Source organism: Leopardus geoffroyi, chromosome D2 (genome assembly GCF_018350155.1).
Source record: "Leopardus geoffroyi isolate Oge1 chromosome D2, O.geoffroyi_Oge1_pat1.0, whole genome shotgun sequence".
Lineage (NCBI taxonomy): Eukaryota > Metazoa > Chordata > Mammalia > Carnivora > Felidae > Leopardus > Leopardus geoffroyi.
In genome coordinates this window covers 57254094-57262536 of record NC_059334.1, presented here as the reverse complement: position 1 = coordinate 57262536, position 8443 = coordinate 57254094, and the positions used below count along the sequence as shown (strand labels likewise).

The following is an 8443-nucleotide window of genomic DNA, read 5'->3' as shown; positions in this document are numbered from 1 at the left end:
TCTTAAGTGAATAAAAGGGGAAGTAAACATCGTATCTGTGTGAGATGACATAGTATAGAGGCTTAGGTGCAAACCCTGGAGGCAGACTGCCTGGCTATGCATCACTGCTCCACCACTCCCTCGTGCTGGGCCGGCGGTGGGGGGATGGGGGGGTACTTAACTGCTTTGTGCCTCAGTTTCCTCATCTGTGAAATCCTTTCAGCCATGGACGTCAAACACCTGTTAGACACTGGGCACCATTTTAGGGTCTAGGGATACCTAATATATATGCAATCATTGTTAATTGAATGCCTACTATACTGTAGGCACAGTTTTTTTAAATTTTATTTTAACATTTATTTTTGAGAGAGAGAGACAGAGTGCAAGCAGGGGAGGGGCAGTGAGAGAGGGAGACACAGAATCTGAAGCAGGCTCCAGGCTCCGAGCTGTCAGCACAGAGCCCGACGCGGGGCTGGAATCACGAATCACGAGATGGTGGCCTGAGCCAAAGTCGGACACTTAACCGACTGAGCCACCAAGGAACCCCTCTAGGCACTTTTTTTTTTTTTAAGTAAGCTCTACGCCCAGTGTGGGGCTTGAGCTCACTGACCCCAGGATCAAGAATCACATGCGATACCAACTGAGCCAGCCCGGTGCTCCTATATACTCTGATTTGCTGGTGGGGAACCCAAGATTCAGAGGGTTAAGGGAGGTGAACATGTTCAAGGAGCTGACGGAGCAGCCCAGGCGTGGCTGGCTCCAGGTCCATATTCAAAGTGCTTATATATACTTTCCCGCATTTTATTCTCAGCTGTTATTACAGGGATCCAGAAAAGTTATGTAACTTGCTCAGAGAAACAGAACTAGCGAGTATCACTGTGAAGACTCAAAATTAGGTCTTCTGGTGCCAATTCTGGGGCTTTCCTCTCAGCATCCCTCAGCAGCTCCTGGAGGGACATTCTCAATGTTCTCAGGGTACCAGTCTTGAGAAGGGCTGGAGCGAGGACGGGCAGCTGGCGGCCGAATCTGGGTGCGGGGCTGATGACGAAGTTGTGCCACACAAACTATCTCCGTGAGCAGGGGACCTAACCAAATAAACATTTAGAGTGAGAGAAGAGTCCTTCCTCTTCTAAAAAAGGCATCTGGAGATTTAAGGGTGGAGCGCCACCTGGTGGGCACAAACCTTCCGCCTCTCAGCTAAGTCCAGCTCCTTACAAGGAAGCCAGTGGTGGCTTTGGGAAGATATTTTTAGCCTCTGGAATCCTGAAGACATTCCAAGGGGCAGTCCGGGAGACTCTGCAAAAGCGTAAGCACGCCAGATCGTGATTCCTCCAAAACAAATATGGTCTAAGCACCTGCTGGATGCAAACGGTCTGGGTGTGGAGTGTAGGAATAAGGAGCACCCGCTCATGCCCTCACAGTGTTTGCACTCTTCTGGTAGTGGAGGGACAGCTGTGGACAGAAAAGAGGGAGGAAGACGCAAGGAAATACAAAAGGGAGAAGGCTGGGGAAAGCTTTCAGAATGAAGTGCCTTTAGAGGGTGGATAGAATTTTGACAAGCAGAGATGGGGGCTAGGCATTGTTGGGCAAGGCAGTCTACCACGGGTCCTGAGCGGCAAAGGATGCAAAGCCACGGCCGCCTATTCGTTTGCCAACCGTTTCTCAGTGTTGTGTTCTGCAGCCGGCAACTTTGAGGGAGGAGAGAACATCTCCTCCAAGACAGAGAGCAGGCTTGCTTATTGCTTACGATAAAAGTAGCGGCGGTAGGAGGGGACAGTGGTGGGTTTCCCAAGCTCAGCGCTCCGCAGCTGTGACACAAAGCTCTCGCATGTGTAACATCCCTGTGAAACTAGGGAACAAGGGAAAGAGACATACTGACGATGCTCACCCTGCTTCCTGTGCCAGGAGTGGCAAATTCTTTGTGTCCGACTCAGGAAGCCACGTCTTCTGCCAGCATCTATGAAACAACAGCAGGCTAGCTTACTGGCTTGTAAGCGGGATAAATCCCAGACCCTGACAGGTGCTGTAGGCAGAGGGCACGGTGTGAGCAAAAGCAGGGACTAGGCTGTTCGGGGAACAGGAAGTACTGAGGCTGAATACTCAAAGCCCCAAAGCAAAGGACTTTCAGTAAGCCCAGAACAAGAAGGAATGCGTGGCCACCCGGAGATCCCATGACCAGCTCTTAATGTTCAGTCAGTCCTGTCTTCAGTCTCTGGGCTACGGGAAATGTACCGCATATATAGACTCAACTCACCTTGGTCTAATACCTGTTGAGCTGGCACTTGACACAAATTAACTAACAGCAGAGGCAAAACTCATAGTGAGGAAGTATATGGGTACTGGGACCTGCAGAATCTTGCCTTGAATCTTATCGTTAAATTACTAAATAAACATTTCCTGAACACCTACTACGTCTATACCTGGCATTAGGCTACAGTCATATACCTGAGTTGGAAGAGGCCTTAAAGATCATTTACTCCAGGCTTCTCATTTTATGGAGGGGTAACTAAGGCCTGGGGAAGGTAAGTGACCTGCCCCAGGTCACACAGCTGATTGATGACATGAATGCCAGATTTAGAACTTAGGTCTTCTGACTCACAATCCACTGTTTACTTGGGGCAGGGGCTCTGTATGCCAGCCCAGGACGTGAACTCTCATCTGTCAGTCAAGTGGCTCATACCTCCAGGCCTGTTCCTGAGAGAACTCCCACCAGGCTGTAGGAACAGGGGCCTCTGGAATGGTGGATGGGGCCCCCTCTGGGTGGAGTTGGGTAGGAATCTGGGTGGCTCTTGTATTTGTTATCCCAGCCCCCACAGAGTACCTGGCCTTTGCTGGAGCTGCGAGGCAGCCTGGATTCTGGGCACCTTTGGGCAGATGGAAGCAAGGGGCCCCGGGGGCGTGGAAGTGATAAGGGCATTCGACTCTGGCAAAGCTCAGCCCTCACGCTCCAGGAGAAGCTGGCCAGGACCAGACTAGGAGCCGCAGGTACCCTCTGCAGCTTATCTTTTTGTGAGGCCGCCCAGAACGTTGGCTGGCAAGGCTGGGTCCGTAAGACTAAGTAACCGTGAGTGGCCAAGGTAGATGCCCCTGAGGCTTAGCCATGAATCCGCCACCCATGAGGTGCCGAAGATGACCTCCTACTGGGACCCGTCGTGGGGATGTGCAGACCTCAGCAGACCGCATTCCTGAGGAAAGGAAGGGCCTCACCTATGAGGATAGACACCTGGAGCCAGGATGGATTGAATCAATCACCACCACCCTGCCAGTCAGCCTTGGATAAAAGCGGCAGAGGCTCAATAGTAAGAACCAACATTTGGAAAGTGCCTTCCATGTGCCAGGCACCATGCCAGGTGCTGTCCACACTTGTCTCGCTTACTTCTCCCAATAGCTCTGTGACGGAGGGTCATTAAAACCACTTCCACTTTTAAAATGAGGAAACCGAGGCACAGGGAGCTTATGTGACTTATCTAATGGCACATATCTAATGGAGAATGGAATTCAAATATGTGATCCCCAAGTCCAGGTGGTTTTTTTTTTAATTTTTGAAAAATGTCTATTTATTTTTGAGAAAGAGAGGGAGTTGGGGGAGGGGCAGAGAGAGAGGGAGACGCAGAATCTGAGGCAGCTCCAGGCTCTGAGCTGTCAGCATAGAGCCTGATGTGGATCTCGAACCCACGAACCGTGAGATCATAACCTGAGCTGAAGTCAGAGGTTTAACCGGCTGAGCCACCCAGGCGTCCCAGTAAATCCGGGCTTTTTTTTTTTTTTTTTTTTTTTTTAATTTTCTTTTTCAACGTTTTTATTTTATTTTTTTTGGGACAGAGAGAGACAGAGCATGAACGGGGGAGGGGCAGAGAGAGAGGGAGACACAGAATCGGAAACAGGCTCCAGGCTCTGAGCCATCAGCCCAGAGCCCGACGCGGGGCTCGAACTCACGGACCGCGAGATCGTGACCTGGCTGAAGTCGGACGCTTAACCGACTGCGCCACCCAGGCGCCCCTAAATCCGGGCTTTTAATCAGTGCGTATATCTCGGACTTCAACCTTGGTCTTGGAGGACACATCAGAGGACTGCCCCGACCGGCGACAAAGAGACCGATCCCTGTTGTAGAATGGTCAGCAGGCAGGGGGCCAGGTAGGGGGCCTCGAGAGTGGGTGTGGCTGTCACAGGTCCCAAGATCTGCACCTGGGGAGCCTGTGTATGCTGTTTCCATACCTTAGCCTACCATGTGAAGGGTCTCCAGGAAGGGGTGATTTGTCCCCCTAACTCTCTACCTCACCCACAGCTGGAGCTTTAAAGCCAGAGGAATGAGGCCCAAAGGCTGAGTTAGAGCCCAGGGTTGCCATCAGATGACGCTTTGTGCTGAGTGTTTCACCTGCGTCTCCTCCTTGGCCCTGGCAACAGCCATGGGGGATAGGTAATTCGTTATTTCCACTTGACAGTTGAGGAAAATGAGAGGCAGAAAGATTAAGGTAGGAACTAAATTTAGATTTTTAGACTACTGGAAACACTGGAAACACTACATCTGTCTGAGATTCCCTGAACCTACTTTAACCATGAACTTGCCCCTTAGGTCCAGTCTCATAAGACCCTTTATAAGACATTATTCACTGAAACCACAGAGCAAACGCAAATGTGGTCTCTCCTCCACTACCCCTTGGTCTCCAACTCCCATTACCACTGGGGCTTCTTACGGATGGGGAGCATCATGGAGATTTTCTCCAACTCTGGTTTTCGCTCTACTGCCAAGAAAGCCCACCCCCCTTAACCTCGACAGGCAGAGTGGGACATGGCTGCCGTGGCTGAAAGAGATCAAACCCACTAGAAGCCACTAGAGACCAAGGGGACCTTGTCCTGACCCACCAGGAAGATGCCAAAATAGCTAATGTCATGGCATTCAGGAATCAAGAGAAGAGCGAGAGTCTTCAGTGGCATCGAAATGCTTTAGGAGGCCTGCCTATCTCTCCCATGGCAGTCTTCTGCCTGTACCCACAGCCCCTGTCGGAGTGGTGGCTCTAGATATAGATGGTATATTTCTGCTATGAAGCTCTGCCTCTACTTCCCCACCTGCACGTCTGACCCAAGCCGGACCTATCAGATTCCTTCTTTTGGAATTTGGCCAAATGGTCATTTCTAAATGGAGCTAGTGCTGCAGTAACCAAAGTCAGTGCATGAGGCAAATTTAGGGGGAACAGAAATTCTGAGTGGGCAGAGGAAGCCGATCTGCAGAGAAAAGGGCAGTGTATTAGGGTTGTCTACAGAAACAGGATGGATGGATGGATGGATATAGATATACACACACATACAGATTTATTATAAGAAATTGGTTGGTGTAGTTATGGAGGCTGATAAGTTCCAAGATCTGCAGTTGGCAATGTGGAGACTCAGGAGAGCCATGGTGTAATTTAGTCTAAAGGCTGCAGACCCAAGATATAGGAAGAGTCAGTGTTTCAGGTAGAGTCCAAAGGTGGGAAAAACAAGCAAACAATGTCTCAGCTCAGACAGTCAGGCAGGAAATAGTCTTTCTTTCTTTCTTTTTTTTTTTTTTTTTTTTTTTTTAAGTTTTTGAGTTTATTTTGAGAGAGAGAGAGAGAGAGCACAAGCTGGGGAAGGGCAGAGAGAGGGAGAGACAGAATCCCAAGCAGGTTCTGTGCCATCAGCGTTGAGCCCAACACGGAGATCAAACTCACAAACTGTGAGATCATGACCTGAGCCGAGCTTGAGAGTCAGACACTTAACCAGCTGTGCCACCCAGGCACCCCGTTCTTTTGTTTTTTTAAGCGTTATGTTTATTTAAGTAATTTCTACAGCCAACACGGGGCTCGAACTCACAATCCTGAGATCAAGAGTTGCACGGTCTTCCGCCTGAGCCAGCCAAATGCCCCAGGAGAAAGTCCTTCTTACCTGTGAGAGGGTCAGCCTTTTTATTCTATTCAGGCCTTCAACTGATTGGACAAGGCCCACCCACGTTAGAGAGGGCAATCTGCTTTACTCAGTCTACCAATTCAGATGTTAATCTCATCCAAAAACATCATCCAAAAACACCCTCACAGACACACCCAGAATAATGTTTGACCAGATATCTGGGTACCCTGTGGCCCAGTCAAATTGACACATAGAATTAACCAGTACAGCGGGGCGCCTGGGTGGTTCTGTAGGTTAAGCCTCATGAGCTGATAGCGCAGAGCCTGCTTTAGATTCTCTGTCTCCCTCTCTCTTTGTCACTGCCCAGCTGGCACACACTCTCCCTCAAAGGTAAATAATAAATAAACAAACATTAAAAAAAAAAAAGTAATTACTCCAGGTTGTTCAGCGAGACTTCATTTTTGTGCGCTCACTGTTGCTTTACAGTAACCTCCTTCCCCACTTCTTTACCTGAGATAACAAACAGATTTCTGTTTCTTATGATGGCACCTTAATGAAGCAAGGAGGGTTCGGATCCTAACTGTTCGGGTCTGACTCCTAGCTCCACTCCGCGGAGGTTTAAAAACAAAATGGCTCCAAATTCTTTGATTCCTCTTCCATCAAGAGGTTGGGTCTATGCTTCTTCCCCTGAATGTGGGTAAGCTTGTGACTTGGTTATAACTAAGAGGATGGCAGAAACCACACTGTATGACTTTTAAGTTCTGTTCAAAAGACAAAGCCTCTCCTGCCTGATTCACGAGAACTCATATTTGTAGCCCTGAGCCACCATGGAAGAAGCCCATGTTCTAGGTCACATTGACAAGCCACTGAAGCACTCCAGTCAGAAGTTCTGGCCTTCAAGTTCCCCCAGCCTGGGCACCAGACATGAGAAATGAGCTTTCAAATGATTCCAACCCCCGGCTGTCAAGGCAACGTCAGCATTCAAGACTTCCAGCGGATGTCCTGACATTGTAGAGTAGAGACAAGCCGCTTCCTCCGTGCACTCTCTGAATTCCTGTGTATCATTCGTGCTTTTTATTTTCTGTGTGTTATGATGTTTTGACATCTCGGGACCTTGCAGAGCCAGGGAGGGACTCTCCCTCCCAGATTTTGCTAATTCCTAAAGATAGCAGATCATGTGATGCTGAGCATGCCTCTGACATGCAAACCAACCAATCCTGAGCCCATACTCCAAACCACCTCCTCTATTTTGGTTCTTACACTCCAGGAGGCAACATTCCTCTGCCCTAATCATCCCAGGGGAAGGTATCAGACCATTGGAGACAGTCCCTAAGCCCCATGCCTGCTGGAATTATTCAAACTATCCTAAACCTGCCTAGCCTGCTTACTTTGCTGCAACCATTTCTTCCCATAAAAACTACAGTAAGAGTTCATGTCCATGCTTTTCTCTTGCTCCTTCTGCCTTCTGAATGACCCTGGTGCTTCGCCATGTGGCCCCACGTGGCATGGCCTGTCCCTTCCTCTGGGGAACTGTGAGTAACAAACCGTCTTTTCACTGGCAGCCATCTCCTGATCTGTTGGTCTCACTATTCCTAAACAAAACCAAAAGCCCGAGTACATTTTTTTTTTAAGTTTACTTATTTATTTTGAGAGAGAAGGTGAGAGCAGGTAAGGGGCAGAGAGAGGGGGGGGGAGAGAGAGAATCCCAAGCAGGCTCCACACTGTCAACACAGAGCCTGACGCGGGGCTCCAATTCATGAACCGCGAGATCACAACCTGAGCCAAAATCAAGAGTCAACCGAGAGTTGACCAAGAGTTAACCGACTGAGCCACCCGGGAGCCCCGAGCTTGAGTACATTTTAAAACATCCTGACCCACAGAATCCATGAGCATAATAAAATAGTCATTTTACACCCCTCAGTGTTGGGGTGATTTGTTAAGCAGTCGAGGTACCTGGAGGGCACGTTGACATCTTACAAATCTCTCAACCTCAGCTTCTTCACGGGTTTAACGAGATTAACAGCATGATTTCACTGGGCTGTTGTGTGGATTCCATGAGATGTAAAGAGCTTAGCGCTCACATGTGTTAGTTTTATTTTCGATATTGTTTTCTGAACGAACTTGGACACCCAGCTCACTGGTTCCCAGTGCATCACTAGATTGTAAGACAGAAGCCTGCTGTCACTTGAGGGTTTTTTTGTTTTTTGTTTTTTTTTCCACTTGAGGTTCTTTATCCTCGCCAACCTACCAGCCTCGCCATTGTCCACTGGATCAGCTGAAGTCCAATCGTGAGACGGAAACCACACGTCATTTGAATAGGGAAACCTCAATGCAAGGAATTATTTACTATAATGGAGTGCTGAGGCATTGGCTCACAAGAAGTTAAAGATAACTCTAAAGAACACAGGAAAAGATGATATAAGGAACAGCCCCTACCCCTAGAGCTGAGATGGACCCTTAAGAAGAGGTTTCTTCCCCCTCCCTCCCACCGAGGCCAAGATTCAGATCTCCTTAGAAAGGACGTAGTAGCTGTGGCTCAGTGGCTGGCAAAGAAGTCTCACTGAGGTGCCGCACTTGTAGAACTTGCCAGAAATTAGCA

General features: G+C 48.9%; 1 long non-coding RNA gene across 1 annotated transcript; it reads right to left on the bottom strand.

Moving 5' to 3' along the window:
• Positions 1 to 956: 956 nt before the first annotated feature.
• On the bottom strand, positions 957 to 3246 carry LOC123576910. Its single transcript, XR_006701629.1, has 3 exons — positions 2234 to 3246; positions 1727 to 1828; positions 957 to 1064 (listed from the first exon to the last, which is right to left on the bottom strand). It is a non-coding gene; the product is annotated as an uncharacterized LOC123576910 (long non-coding RNA).
• Between the last annotated feature and the right edge of the window lie 5197 nt (positions 3247 to 8443).